The sequence below is a fragment of the Triticum urartu genome, chromosome 7A, assembly GCF_056163025.1.
Source record: "Triticum urartu cultivar PI428250 chromosome 7A, HENAU_Tu73, whole genome shotgun sequence".
In the NCBI taxonomy this organism is placed as follows: Eukaryota; Viridiplantae; Streptophyta; class Magnoliopsida; order Poales; family Poaceae; genus Triticum; species Triticum urartu.
In genome coordinates, this window is record NC_141879.1 from 65,736,331 (window position 1) to 65,752,590 (window position 16,260).

At 43.1% G+C, this 16,260-nt stretch overlaps 1 pseudogene; it reads left to right on the forward strand.

Moving 5' to 3' along the window:
* The first annotated feature begins 3,302 nt into the window (after window positions 1-3,302).
* Window positions 3,303-16,260, forward strand: part of LOC125518321 (ABC transporter G family member 50-like) — a 60,110-nt pseudogene continuing 47,152 nt past the window's right edge.

The following is a 16,260-nucleotide window of genomic DNA, read 5'->3' on the forward strand; positions in this document are numbered from 1 at the left end:
ACGGCACGGACAGATGGTGACGAAAGGAGATCAGCACTCAAATAATCCAGTTCTCCTCTAGGGCTTGCTTTGAGACATAGTGGATCCAGCGGAGTTGGGTTATGTCTAGAGAAAACGGAATAGGGTCACTAGTAGAAAACGGAGCTTTAAAACCGGTTTGTAAGGGCCTTTAGTGCCGGTTCCAGTGCCGGTTATGGAACCGGCACTAAAGTGTGGGCACTAAAGGCCCTCCCCCCCTTTAGTACCGGTTCGGCACGAACCGACGCTAAAGTGCCATCACGTGGCGTGAGCTCATGCCCTGGTATGGGGGACCTTTAGTACCGGTTGGTGTTACTAAAGGTTTTTTTTTTTTGAAAATTTTGGAAAAAAAATTTGATTTTTTTTTGATTTTTAATTTTTCTGAATTATTTGATGATTTAGTCTCTAATCACCTCTCTTAACTGCTCAAGTGTGGATCACTCATTCCAAATCATCTAACTTCCCGACCGGTCACCCATCCCTCTCACTACTCTAGCCCGAGCACGCTTAACTTTTGGTTATATTCTCCTTCGTTTCCAAGTCTGCACTTGTTGTTTTCCTGACAATAGTAAGATGTTAATCTTATTAACCCTCAGGAGTTTAGCTTGACCATGAAGTCACACATTTCACCGTTTGATTTTGAAACTATTATTCTAAAAAAAATAGTAATTATTTAGTAACGCTAATATTTCTTGAATAAGTTTGACCATAGTTTGACCATAGTTTGATCAGATTTGACCAAAATTCAAAAAATTGAAATAATTATTTAGTAACACTAATCTTCTTGAATAATTATGTAGTAACATTAATACTTCTTGAATAAGTAGTTTGACCAGATTTAACCAAAAAATTTAAAAAAAACTGAAATTTGACCATAGCTTTTTTTTCTTTTGGAATTTGAGGATTCTAAAAAATTCCAAACAGACCGTAGGCAGTCTCCATCGGATGCGGATTTTCGTGCTGAATTTTTTGATATATTATACGTTTTTTTCCGACATCGTATGCAAAAGTTATAGCCGTTTTACATTTTCCCTACACTTTTTGCAAAACATGTCCAAATTTAAGTTTTCAAATTTTCCTAACTAGTAGAGTAGTAATATAACTACCTCTCGAAGGATTTTATTTTTTGAAGTTTTTATCATTTTCTTTTGACTTTTTCAGAATTGAAAGTGCCGGTTTGTGTCACAAACCGGTACTATAGGTCAGACCCCTTTAGTACCGGTTCATGGCACAAACCGGTACTAAAGGTTAGCCCTTTAGTACCGGTTTGTGACACGAACCGGTACTAAAGGTGATCGTGGGGCCCCGGCCTGACGCCAGCCTGCCATCACCCCTTTAGTACCGATTCGTGGCACGAACCAGTACTAAAGGTTCAACACAAACCGGCATTAATGCATAGCCGTTCGAACCGGCACTAATGGTACAATTAGTGCCGGCTCAAATTCAAACCGGCACTAATGTGCTTCACGTTTGACCCTTTTTCTACTAGTGGGTGGACGCTAGGTCGCTGGTTGCGAAGCGCTTGCTGGTTGACTGTACATGAAAAAGAACAATTCATCGAACACTTTGAATGCATTGTCAAATAGAAAGAATTAGATTGGATTCAGACTGGTAGAGGAAGAGACCTAAGAAAAAAAAAGTACTGTATGTTGTTGGCTGGACTGAGTATCGCATTACCAGGTCGATCTCGCCATCGTAGAAATCAGCTAGACATACCCAAGTCTGGCCACGTGCAAGACATGTATGTGGTGCTGGTGCATGTCTCATCATGTAGCTGGTCTGATGCTTGCACAAGACATATCATCTTCCTCTGCGCCTTCATGATCCGGCCCCGACAGAACGGCCGCACCTCCTTCCTCCTCCTAAAAGTGGCAGATTTCACGATGGTGAGAAGACAAAAGAAGGCGGCCTCACATCTATCAATTGGCGGCCGTGCATCTCGCAAAGTGTGACTGTGGGATACCGCGAGGAAATCATGGCGGCGAGAAGCAAACTACAAAAGTCTCGCACCAAGAGAAAGAAGATGCGGCAGCCACGCGATGCAGAAGCAACAATCTGGGAGACCAGGGAAATCACAAGATTGGGGGAAGTCGTGCTCTGGCCGGAGAGTTTCAGCCCAACACGCTTGACATATATGATCGTACGGTTGACCTTCTAAAATATTAGATGTTTTTTCTAGATCAAACGCAGATGCCTATACGGTGTTACATGGGTTAATCCAGATCGTAATGATTCGGTCCCACCAAGATTAACGGCTCCTAATTACTAATTAACGTGGTAATTTCTTAGGAGTCTGTAATTAGTATAGATAGATAGATAGATAGATAGATATAGATAGATAGATAGATAGATAGATAGATAGATATAGTTAGATAGATAGATAGATAGATACCATTTCAACTTTCATGGGTCCGTGCCTGCCAGTAACAAGTTCAAAGTTCCAAGATGGTGATGTGCAACCTATGGAGTGTCCCACATGCACGCATCCAAGCAGAGGTCTCGTGAAGTCTTTCCAAACGAGCAAGAGCAACATCAAGGATGACCAGCTGAGGGGGTCTTTCCAAACGAGTGGTTTCTATCCTCCCGGAGAATGGGTGATCCACGACTTGCCACAAAGGTTTACGAGTCAACGAGTCATTCTAAGGTTGAGACTCATAGACTAATCGTGATTAGTCGACACTGGAGTTGCGATTCACATACTAATCGACACCGAAGTGTAGTCGGCCCTGGAGTTGCAACGACTAGTCCATATACTTGTCTTCGACTCATAATCCATGCTTGTCATCCAGCCCCCAATAACCCTATCCATGTGAATCCCTGCGTAACATAACACTTTCGGTTACTCCCCTTCTAATCCATGACTAAAAATGCACTTCACTCTTTTTCCGAAGTCCCGTTTTGCGGTGGCATATATCCAATTTACAATCTAAAAAAAGTGTGGTGGGGTTCTTTCCCGTCACAAAGAAAACCCAAAATAAGGCAAATCAGGTCTCCGAATCAGAGGTGCTGCGATGCGAAGTCACTAGTACGTAGTACCGTATATAATACATGACTTGTGGCTGTCATGTTCCAGAATGTGCATTTCCATGCTAATAGTTAATTTGAAGTCAACACATGACTGGTCTTTCAAACTCTTCTGACTGATGATGTCCCTAGGGGAAAAAGCGTGCGTACATACTCAGCCGAAACCTTATAGATATATATACTCTAAAGAGAAGGAAATAACTGCTTATACTACGGCTAGGCACTAGCAAAGGGCGTCGATTTGACTCGCCCATCTTGAGATGGAGGGCCCCGCTACAAGAGAGACCAACTCATCATCCCACCATCAAGATTTCACCTCCTGTGCGAGTGACGAGCGCCCGGATGAGTCCCAGTTAGAACTGGCATCGCGACGGCGCCAGAATGTGAGTGAGAACATGCTGCTTGACGGCAGCAAGTTCGGAGCTCTCAAGAGGCGCGAGTTCTTCGACAACCTGCTAAAGAACCTCGAAGACGACCACCTCCGCTTTCTGCGCGGACAAAAGGAAAGAATTGACAGGCATGTTTTCTTTTTCAGAACACTGTTCTAAGTATCTGGGTGAAGATTAGACTCTGCCTATGCAACTGTTTATTTTTCCCATGTGATCCGTGTCCAGGGTTGATGTCAAGTTGCCAGCAATAGAGGTGAGGTATAATAATCTGTTTGTGGAAGCAGAGTGCAGAGTTACTAAAGGAAATCACCTGCCGTCTCTATGGAATAGTACCAAAGGTGCCTTCTCGGTAAGAAACCTCCGAAGCTACTGTTTTTTCGACGAATCAATGAGAATGGAACTGATAAGACACAGTTATTTGTTGGATGGTATTGACTAACTTACCAGTTTTTCATTTGAGTTACAGGGCCTCGTGAAGTTGCTAGGCTTCGAAACGGAAAGAGCAAAAACCAACGGTCTAGAAAATGTCAGTGGAATCATCAAACCCTGCAGGTATGTGCCATGTTTCAGGAGTGTTTAGTAAAATGGAAAAGAAACCATAAACATACAAAAGAAAACGTGTGAAATTTACTGCATCAAGTGTCTATAGTTCTCGCTGTAGAGATTAAGGTTAGTTCTGATTCCATATGTTCCCATCTTTGTAGATCGACTCTTCTACTGGGACCTCCTGGATGTGGCAAAAGCACTCTGTTGCGAGTTCTTGCCGGGAAACTAGATAAATCTCTAAAGGTACAAATACTGTCTTCCTTTCATAATTAAAGAAAAATGCATGTATTTGTTTTCACTGATTGCATCTGCTCCTATAAAGATCTCAAGATTATTCAATACTTGGCCAAATGAAAGAAAATCAAAATTAAGATCTCAGCCGGCTGCTACAGAATAGACCACATATGAAGCCAACACATAAATAAATGTATAACCTACAATCTTTTCTCAAAATCTACATCATTCATGAATAGCCAAAGAGCCAAACTTAATTTTTTTATCAATACCCCACAAACAATAAATTCGTGCCTCTTGAGAGCTCCGACAAGCAGCAAGCTCTCATGCACATGCTCAAGTGTTTGCAGCACCATTCTGGTACCGTCGCACTGACAATTCTAACTCGGACTCGTCGGGACACTCGTGGTCATACGCCAGTGCTCCCAAATCCTGATACCGGAACAGGCAACGACGCTGACGCTGCCAGGGAAGACGACACAATTACCTTAATCCCTATACATAGTGTTGCCACACATACATGTGCCCAACTACTCATTGGCACCGCGCACGCCGGAGAACACACCGGCGCTCCTGTCCCCTAACCATGACACCGACGTCAAGAACCTCCTCCTAGAACTCTTGCACATCCTCCTCCGTCTTCTGGTGACAGGAACGAGCCACCATCATCCGCATATGACCCAACCTCCAGCAGCATCCTGAGATTCAACACATGACACCTCCGCCGCCCTCTCCTCCATGGCATCCGCGGCAGCGAGGAAAGAGAATCTCACCCGCTGGATCCCCCTAAAGTAGGCGATCACTGTGGCGGCAGGGTGAGTCACCTTCAGGGCAGCGCTCTCATCCAATTCCTACTTCCTAGGTAGGTTTGCTACTACTGCACGGGGAGAGTGAGAGCAAGCTAGAGAGAAGAAAGAGGAGGGAGACAACAACCTTGCCTTCCAGCGGAAGATACCTATCAGATGTATCTCACAGTCTTACAGACCAATTATATACATCGATGGTCAAATTTGGACCATGTTTGGATATAAAACTCAGGCCCATGTTCCATCTTTTTAACTGTGTATACGCCCTAGCAGCGTTAACGTACTACTGGTCCTGCTAGAACAAGCGGCGGGCAAAGATGGGCGCCTGCTTGATACTTGCCAGTAAATTAGCATGATTACCTTGCAGAAAATATGGGCAATATTACCATTAAGCCTATTTACCGAAATCTAACCCAAACTTTTGACTGTGCGAAACAAAGAATCAATCCTACTGACAGATTTTTCTTTTGTTCGAGAAAATGCTTGTGCGTGTCTCGATGCATTAAAAGGAAAGAGAATAACAGACATTCAGGATTACAAGCCCTAAGAAGGACTCATGGAACTCCTAAACCAAGGTTACACGCCAGGTAGGAGGAGCTGGAGTTTCGCCGCAGCAGCGAAACCCAGCAAGTCACCTCCACACTACGCTAGGTCTAGCCCTATTGAAGGATACTCCCTCCGTCCAGAAATACTTGTCCTTGAAATGGTTGTATCTAGACTTATTTTAGTTATAGATACATCCATTTTATCCAATTCGAGGACAAGTATTTCCGGACGGAGGGAGTACATCATTGTGATGCTTCCGTAAGCACCAGGCTGTCATCTGAATGAGTGTCAGACAACTGACAGAATAACACTACTCACATCAAAAGCAAAAGTTGTCCATCACCTGATAGTCTATTGTTTTCATTAGTTGCACATGGTTAACGACCTCTGACAAAGGCTGAAATTCGACAATGCCTTGCACTGAATGACGAATATCCGTATACTTAAGTTGCTTTTTTACAGCAACAAGCCAACAACTGATGCTGGAGTTCTCAAATTGAACTGTCCCAACTCCCCAGCAAAGCCACCTATATTGTCCCAAAACATGTCAAAACATATAATTATTGGCATGGTCTGCACATGTATGAAACCGGCACTATTTACTGGCTTAAATGAGTAGTTCATCATGAAGATACTGACTGCTGAATACTAATAAATAACAGCTTTTAATTATTTTCAGATCCAAGTACTTTCAGAGAACTATTTTCAGATCAGCTTCTAATTAATGCTCCCTCAGTTCCAAAATATAAGGTGTATTAGTTTTTTCAAGAGGCAACCATGTTCATGTTTGACCAATTTTTTAGAAAAAAAATATCAGTATCTACAATACCAAATTTGTATGATTAGATTTATCACGAAAAGTATTTTTCATATTTTATTTATTTTATATTGCAGATATTAATATTTTATTCTATAATCTTGGTCAAACATACATAAGTTTGACTTGCACGAACACTGGTGCGCCTTTTATATTCTGGAACGGAGGGAGTAAATAACAGCACACAATAGATTATGGGTACTGCTGGGTGTTCCTGCTTAGAGATATAACCACAGAAAAGCAGAGCTGAACAGCACAAATGCCCTTTAGCCATTGACACTACACTTAGTTTCAAAGCTACAATTTTGCAAAATCATGAACAAAAGAAGAAAAAAAATGGCAAACTGAATGTAACGATGCAAGCTTTTACAGGTAACAGGGGATATCTCTTATAATGGTTATGAACTTCATGAATTTGTACCTGAGAAAACAGCTGTGTATATCAACCAACATGATCTGCACATAGCTGAGATGACTGTGAGGGAAACTTTAGACTTCTCAGCCCAGTGCCAAGGTGTTGGAAGAAGACCAAGTAAGTCTATTGGACAGTCCTCACAAGAATTCATGATCAGAAATAAGTTCTTAAATAATCACAACATTTGTTGCTCACTAAATTTGTTTGCCCAAAGAAATACTCAAGGAGGTGAACACAAGGGAGAGTGTGGCTGGGATAATACCTGATGCGGACATCGATCTATACATGAAGGTAAAAAATCGTGTATCCTATGTACTGGCTGGCATTATCCTTTCTCACTTTACAATTAAAAAAAAAAGCAGACCTGCTTATCTGAGTTACAAAGAACAAGGTAATTCAACGTCGAATGAATATTGGAACTGCTCTAGCAGAATAATATTTGGTTGTATTAAAGCTAAGCTAGCTTTTCAATTTTTATTAGTCAACACTTCTGTTTCTGTTTCTACAAATTAAACATAACTCTTTTTCAAAAGTAAAGCGGCTAATGCAGGTAGTACCAGTTGAAGCTTCAGAGCGAAGCCTACAGACATCACACTACTGATTTATTTGTAGATCATGGGGCTAGAGATATGCGCAGACACGATGGTTGGGGATGCAATGAGAAGAGGAATATCAGGGGGGCAGAAGAAAAGATTAACCACAGGTATAGTAAAGCCAATGGGAAATACATTAACCAACAAGGGATCACCTTGTATATAATCTTTCACCTACTTGTACCAGCCGAGATGATTGTGGGCCCCGCAAAAGCATACTTTATGGATGACATATCAAATGGTCTGGATAGCTCTACCACTTTTCATATAATCAATTGTTTCCAGCAACTGACAAACATCAGCGAGTACACGATGGTTATTTCACTTCTTCAACCAACACCTGAGGTATTTGATCTTTTTGATGACCTCATACTAATGGCAGAAGGGAAGATTATCTACCATGGCCCTCGAAATGAAGCTCTCAATTTTTTTGAGGAGTGTGGGTTCATATGCCCAGAAGGAAAAGCGGTAGCTGACTTTCTCCAAGAGGTAATTGTTCTCAATCACAAAAATAACTGCAGCAACTGAGATGATTTGCACGTTGATGAAACCAGTTTTGTTTTCTAATTTTGAAATCATTAGATCTTGTCCTGGAAGGACCAACAACAGTACTGGTTGGGTCCACATGAATCATACAGATATATCTCACATCATGAATTATCAAGCATGTTCAAGGAGAATCACAGGGGGGGAAAACTACATGAGCAAAGTGTACCTCCCATAAGCGAGTTGGGCAAGGAAGCTTTAGCACTCAATAAGTATTCGCTACGAAAACTGGAAATGTTGAAAGCCTGTGGAGCAAGGGAAGCACTCCTAATGAAAAGTAATATGTTTGTTTATGTCTTCAAAACAGGCCAGGTTACACTTCATTCTGAGGCACTCTTTCCTGTACAAAGTAAATTATGAGTCCAAACTGAGATTTACTCCTTGATGCAGCTTGCCATTATTGCACTCGTAACAATGTCTATATTCCTTCGAACTCGCATGACAATAAGTTTCACTCATGCAAATTACTACATTGGAGCATTATTTTTTTCCATCTTCATGATTATGCTAAATGGCATACCAGAGATGAGCATGCAGATTGGGAGACTCCCAAGTTTTTACAAGCAAAAGAGCTACTATTTCTATTCATCATGGGCATATGCAATACCAGCTTCAGTCCTAAAGGTCCCTGTTTCGATACTAGATTCGCTTGTATGAATATCTATCACATATTATGGTATTAGTTATACACCTACTGTTTCGAGGTAATTATGGAATTTTCTCAAGCTTACAATGATAAGAACAAACATTGAGAAACTCTAACATATTTTATTTATATTCATTTCTAGGTTCTTCTGCCAGTTTCTGATACTTTGTCTTCTCCATCATTCAGTCACCTCGCAGTATCGATTTATTGCTTCATACTTCCAAACACCTATTGTGTCCTTCTTCTACCTTTTTCTTGCTCTAACAGTATTCCTTACATTCGGAGGTTTCATTCTTCCCAAGAGTAAGATAACCTTTGCTCATTAAATGCATATAACTTATAGCCCTAGCAAATCTAAACAAATTTTGTTACTTTATTGTCCCAGCCTCCATGCCAGGATGGTTAAACTGGGGATTTTGGATATCGCCAATGACATATGCAGAAATCAGCATAGTTCTTAACGAATTCCTGGAACCAAGATGGCAGAAGGTGAAATGATTTTTTTCCAAATAAAATATTGAGTGATCAGCTGATGTCAAGCATCTAACACCATTGCTACTTGCATTATTTTCAGGAAAGTATTCAAAACATAAAAATTGGGAACCAAATCCTGGTTAATCAACACCTATATTACAGTTGGGATTTTTATTGGATATCCTTTGGAGCCTTGCTTGGATCTATTCTTTTATTTTATATCGCTTTTGGATTGGCACTAGATTACAAAACTCGTAAGTTTGCTACTAATGAAGAAAGTACATCTATATTATAGTAAGAGGCACTGTGATTTGAAATACAGCAAATTTGGGTAATATAACTGGTTGCCATTGCTAGGTATAATTTCAAAATATCCACTCGATCCCAAATAGTTTTGGGTAAACTCATCCATATAGTAGTTTTATAAACATACAGGTACCTACAATCCAAGCAATAACAAAACAAAGTACAGACTGAAAAGATCAAACTAGTTTGGAATAAATTAGACTTCACAAATATCTCGATGAATCTAGATACGGGAATATAGTGCCGAGGCACTATGGAGCACCAGTTAATTAGACTTTATACACCTATGTTACTTACTTTAGAATCCTACTATAATTTTGCCAATTTCAGCTACAGAAGAATATCACGGAAGCAGGCCTACAAAGAGCTTATGTCAACAGCAGGAAAAAGATTCCACTATTGAAAATGAGTCTGATGATCAATCAAATATTTCCAAAGGTAAAGACATAAACATCTCAATACTAATTAATAGTAAAAAAAATGAAGGTCCCATAAAAGTGCATGCTTCTTCAATGCATTCATCTTATTGCAGCAAAGATTACAATACCAGTTATGCATCTTCCAATCACATTCCACGATCTGAACTAGTACATTGATACCCCACCGGTAATTAAGCAAGCCCCCTCACTAGTAGAAAAAGGGTCAAATGTGAAGCACATTAGTGCCGGTTTGAATTTGAGCCGGCACTAATGTGACCATTAGTGCCGGTTCCAACGGCTAGGCGGGCGGGCATCATTAGTACCGGTTCGTGGGCAACCTTTAGTACCGGTTCATGCCATGAACCGGTACTAATGAGGCCAGTGCGGCTGTGGTTAGGCTGGGGCCCCCACGAAGACCTTTAGTACCGGTTCATGGCATGAACCGGTACTAGAGTTTCTTAGTAAGCTGATTTTTAGTCCCACCTCGCCAAGAGAGAGGCAGTATGAGCGGTTTATAAGCCGTGAGTGCAGAGACAATGACGAAGAGGCGCAATGCTCACCTGCATGTTGATTAGCTTCAAGCCTTTTGGAATAGCATAGATTGCACTGAGCTATGTGCAGTGCAATCTACACTCACTAGTGCAGAACCGGACAATAGCACCGGTTCGTAAGGCCCTTTAGTGCCGGTTTGGTAACCGGCGCTAAAATGTAGGCACTAAAGCCCCCCCCCCCCCCTTTAGTACCGGTTCAGCATGAACCGGTGCTAAAGGGCAACCACGTGGCACGAGCCAGCTTCGGGGGCAGGGAGCCCTTTAGTACCGGTTGGTGTCACCAACCGGTATTAAAATGTTGGGGGGGGGGGGGTTGGGTTTATGATTTATTTTTCATTCAATTTTGTGTTTTCCATTTAATTCTTTTTCGTTTGCTGGTATTTTACGATACTACATATTGTACACGTTATGCATATATATAAATAGAATTTCTAGTAGAACCAATCATAATATATATATATATATATATACAATTTCTCCTAATTGGTGCCTTCGGAGCCAGTGGCATTAGCCTAGCCAATTGGTGCCTTCGGAGCACGATAACAATTGGAAGTGGTTCATGGGGGCGGTAGCGGGTAATAGTATTCTCCTTTGGGATCTATGACCTGGTCGAGCAAAAATCCCGCTATTTCCTCTTGAATTGCTTCTATGCGGTCCTGTGCTAGGAGCTTGTCCCGCACCTCTTTGAACTGTTAAGAAGGAGATCAATATGCATGTGTATTAGTTGTGTGACTAGATATCGATATTGGTGTAAAAATTGTGAATAGTGTTCTGACAATCGATATCGTACCCACTCCTGTCTTTGAGATTTGCCCTTTTTGGACGCCATCATGCGAATGTTCTCGCGAACGTAGTATGCACATAGATCATTCCCCGGCGCCTGCTTCAGGGCTTTTACGAGAATGGAATTTGATCAGATAATAATTAATCAATCATGATAATTAAAGAGAAGGCAGCTAGCTAGTACTACTTAATTACTTACCTTGGGTCGATACCATTTTAGCTTTTGTTTCCATGCGCCTGGAGTGGCCCTGATGAACTTTGCCCAAGCCCTGCCACGCCGACAAAGAAAATGAATAAATGAGTTATTAAATAGTTGTTATCAGGAAATGACAAACTAATTAAATAGGCCGAGATATAGTTAATAATGATTGAAATTACCTGTTGACTATCCCCTTCACGATGGTGTAGTCAGTTGCTTTCTTAAGTAGCGAGTCTAGTACTTTAATTGTTCCTTCATCAACTTTAATGATTAATAAGATCCAGTGAAATCTGCATGCACACACGTTTGCATGTCTTAATTAAGCGGGCATATATAAGCAAAAACATGTAGCTATAGCTAGTAGGAAAAAACAGAATTTGTAGTACAAGACAGTGTGACTCACTGCAAGTTGTAAGGAAGTAGTATATCTTCATTGTCTTTGAGTTCCTTGAAGAACTGTAGCATGCTTTCCTCTACACATTTTTCGTGATATGGATCTATTTTCCATGTGTATTCATTAATGGTATTTGGGTCAACGAACCCAATGCCATAGCGTCCACCTTTTTTCATTTCATAAATCTTCATCCTGCATAATACCACAGAAAAGAATATAGTGAGGATAATTACAGGTAATGATTGATCAAAATGATCAGCTAGCTTGAGACTTAAATTACAGAAAGAAATCACTTACAGACAATAGCAACCGACGATAGATTTGTCGAGTGCGTCTTTATTGTATAGCTGAAATAGTTCTGAATACTCAACGGTCACAGCTTTCTTATGGTAGTAATGCTCCTCGTTGACATTCACCATGAGGGACTCTCGATTGTAAATCTTGGTAATGTCCATGTACCATTGATGCAATTCATACATTCTCGTTGGGAGCTTATTGACCTCCTCTGGCTCGACCAAAGGTTGGCCCCGAGCATATTTCCGTCTTATTTCCTCCTCTCTAGTCGAAGACATGGGCTCGATATCGAGGAGTTGTCCAACAGTGACCCCGATCGATTCAGCCTGCGCAATATGCTCCTCGGTTATTACCACATCGCCCACCCCGGGAACGTTAACGGTTTGCCCATAATAATATTGGGCGCGCCTACTCTCATGTGTTGTTGGCACAACAAGCGGGGGGATTGATTGCGCCGCCTGTTCTCCCAGCTGGGGAACGGTTTTACCGCTCCTTTTGCCAGCTGATTTGCTCGAGCTTGAGCTCGCCTCTTTCTGTAGACGTGCTCGATTTAACTTCCTGAGGTGGCGCTCATAGTCTGTGTCAACAAGCTTGGGAGCTGGTGGTCTAGCCATACGAATGAAGTGGTCAATCTTTTCCACAGGCACTTTCTCCCTTGGCGGAGGTGGCGGTTTCAGTGCAAAATGGGCTTCCACCTCGACCTTCGATATGGCTACGTTTTCCTCCTCGGACTTGTCGTAAGGCCTCTGCGGAAGAGGCGCGAGGCTTGGACCATATTGAAATCGCTTGCCTCCGCCTGTACCTGCAGTACTACCTCGACTTGTACCGCTACGCACCATAGCTGAGGCGGCTCACTTCCGTGATTGCTGAGGCGGCGAAGACGGCTGACGTGGTTGAGTTGGAGGAGGGGGAGTGGCCTGAAGCTGTGCCGGACTTGGAGGACGAGTGGACTGAAGCTGTGCCGGACTTGGAGGAGGAGTGGCCTGACGCTTTGCCAGACTTGGAGGAGGAGTGGCCTGAAGCTGTGCCGGACTTGGAGGAGGAGTGGCCTGACGCGTTGGTGGACTTGGAGGAGCGGGAGTCTGCTGACTCGGTGGCGGACTGCGACGAGGAGTCGGATGACGCGGTGTCAGTGGCCTTCGAAAGATGATGCAATCCTTTATCCATAGGATGATACGATGGTTGGCCTCTCCTAGTGTGTGCTCATCGTCATCTCTAGGAATGTCAAGCTCTAGCCCCGAATATTGGTCCACCACCTCATCAACCAAGACACGAGCATAGCCCGCTGGAATATGGTTGCAATGGAAGGTTGCCTCGGGGGAATTTGTAAAAGCAAGGGCGTCCGCCACCTTCATGGATATGTTCTTCATTTTGAAGTGTAGCTCGCAGTTAGTGTTCTCCATGATGTCATCCACTGGGTAGCTATCCAGCAATGCGTCGCCCGGGGCGGAACCCACGCTGCTTCTCGGCATGGATGGGACGGTGCTATCCATTGGTGGATCATCTGCTAGCTGCTGAGACCCCCTTTGCTGGCTAAGTGAGTCGATCTGCTCATGCTGCCGCTGGAATTTGATTGCCAAGTCCGCGTGCGCTGATTCTAGGCCTTGAAGGCATTCATAGTCTAGCTTCCTCTGCTCCTCCTCCATCTTCCTCTTCTTCTCCTCCGCAATCTTATTTCTCGCACGGGTTCTGTAGTCGGCGTTCCAGTCCGAAAACCCCTCATACCACGGAATAGCGCCCATGCCTCGTGTTCTTCCCGGGTGTTTAGGATTTCCCAGGGCACGCGTAAGCTCGTCGTTCTTTCTGTTGGGCTCGAACAACCCGGATCGAGCCTCTTCTATTGCAACAAGTAGCTTATCTTCGGCTCCGTCCAGACATGCCTTCTTCGAAACTTTGCCTGTCTTCGGGTCCAACTCTCCCCCATGCGCATAGAACCAAGTCCTGCACCTGGGGAGGGGGGGGCAGCTCAATGTTTCTGGAGTGACACCTGCATCCAGCATCTCTTTCTCAGACTTATCCCACTTAGGCATTCCCACCGCATAGCCACCTGGCCCAAGCTTATGGAACTTATCATTTTTTGCGGCATTGGCCTTGTTTATTCTCGACCGTTCCTTAGATAATTCCGAATCCATGAATTTCACGAAATCGTCCCAATGAGCACTTTGGTTCTCTAGTGTTCCCTCAAATACTGGAGTCTTCCTTCCTCTGTTGATGTACTTGGCTCATTCACGAATCTTGAGGTTCTTGAATGCAACCGCCATCTTCCTAAGAGCAGCGTCCTTGACTTTCTCCACATCTGCATCTGTGAAATGATCTGGTAGGGTGAAATGTTCCATGAGCATTTCCCAAAGCAAATGTTTTTGTCTGTCGTCGACAAAAGTAACTCCTGAACGTGGCTTTGCTGGCTCTCTCCATTCTTGAAGGGAGATCGGGAGTTGGTCCTTCACAAGAACTCCGCACTGACGAACGAACTTGTCCGCAATCTTCTTAGGCGCGAATGGTTCGCCATTAGGTCTGATTTCCTCGATATTGTACTTTACGCCCTCCTTCAACTTTTTGTTCGGGCCTCGTTTCGTCCTGTTGCCTGAAGATTTGCTCGATCCGGATGGCTGAAAGAAGAAAGATCGATTCGTTAATATATCTTCAAGTCATTTAAAACATGTGATGATCACTAGATTCCTGCTTATATAAATATATATACCTCGCCGGTCTTTGTTGTTTCAAGATCAACATTTTCTTCGTCATGTTCATAGTTCATGACTTCATCAATTCGGTCGTCGCGATCGAATATCATATCACCCTCCCCGGTGTTGTTTAGATATTCGGAGCCGTCATAATATTCTTCATTCTGATCATCATCTGGCCCGCGAGGATTGCGTATGATATTGAACAGGGCCTCTTCTCCCTCTTTGCCGGTATTGTCCGCCATAGGTTTTGTTTAACTAATCCAAAAGAAATATATTCAAATTACAATGCATGGATGCAATCAATTAATAAGGAAAAACTGAATCAATCATAGTACATAATAAGCATCATCAAATATAATCTCGAATACGTCATCTCGAATAATAGATATAATCTCAAATACATCGTCTCGAATAATACATATAATCTCGAATACATCGTCTCGAATAATAGATATAATCTCGAATACATCGTCGGATCATGCGGCGCGGGCGGTGGACACCCAAAGAGAAGGAACCCTCACAGGATCATAGCTGAAGTGAGATCCCTGAAGAAACTGCCAGGTATTGGAGAATCTGTCGCCCTCTCACTAGTAGAAAACAGGGCTATGGTCCAGGCCGCATCAGCCCATTAGTCCCGGTTCAGTCTAGAACCGAGACCAATGTGGGCATTGGTCCCGGTTCGTGAGCCCAGGGGGTCGGCCGGGCCACGTGGGCCATTGGTCCCGGTTCATCTGGACCTTTTGGTCCCGGTTGGTGGGATGAACCGGGACCAAAGGGCCTCCCTCCTGGCCCACCACCATTGGTCTCGTTTGGTGGCTTGAACCGGGACCAAAGGCTCCCCTTTAGTCCCGGTTCATGTCACCAACCGGGACCAATGAGGTGCCTATATATACCCCCTCGCGCAAGAGCAGAGCACAGTGCTCTGTTTTTTCTGGCCGAGGGGGAGAGGGCTTTGTGGTGCTCTAGCTCACCTCCTATGCACATGAGGTGTTCGATGGAATGCCCGAGCCACACTACTTAAGCTTTCTCCTCTCGAAGCTCGACCTCCAAGCTCCATTTTCCTCGAGATTTGTCTAGATTTAGCGGTCCGTCACGCCCCGTCCCCGTCTTCACCGCCGTCGATCACCCGCGCCGATCTCATCACCGACACCACTGTGGTGAGCCTCTTGTTCTTATCTTCTTTCATCGAGGAAAAATATTCTTACTTGTATGTTTAGATAGATACTTGTATCATTTTCTTACATTTTTATTGCATCTTATATAGTGCGATGGTTTTGGTATCCGCCCCCGTCGGCCCTCGTCCTGTCTATGATTCGGATTTGGTATGTATATTATCTTTATAACTATTGGTTCATTTATTGTTTATGAAAATTATGCCGACCAACGTGACATAGATTTTATTTATCTAGGATGTATGTGAATCGGAAATGCCAACCGACCTTGTCGAGAGGTTAAATTTAGTTGAAGAAGAAAACAATTTGTTGAAGGAAAAAATAAAAAAATTGAGGAGGAGAAGATGATATTGGAGTTGCATGTCGCGGATGTCGTCGATGATCACAAGATCAAGATGGAT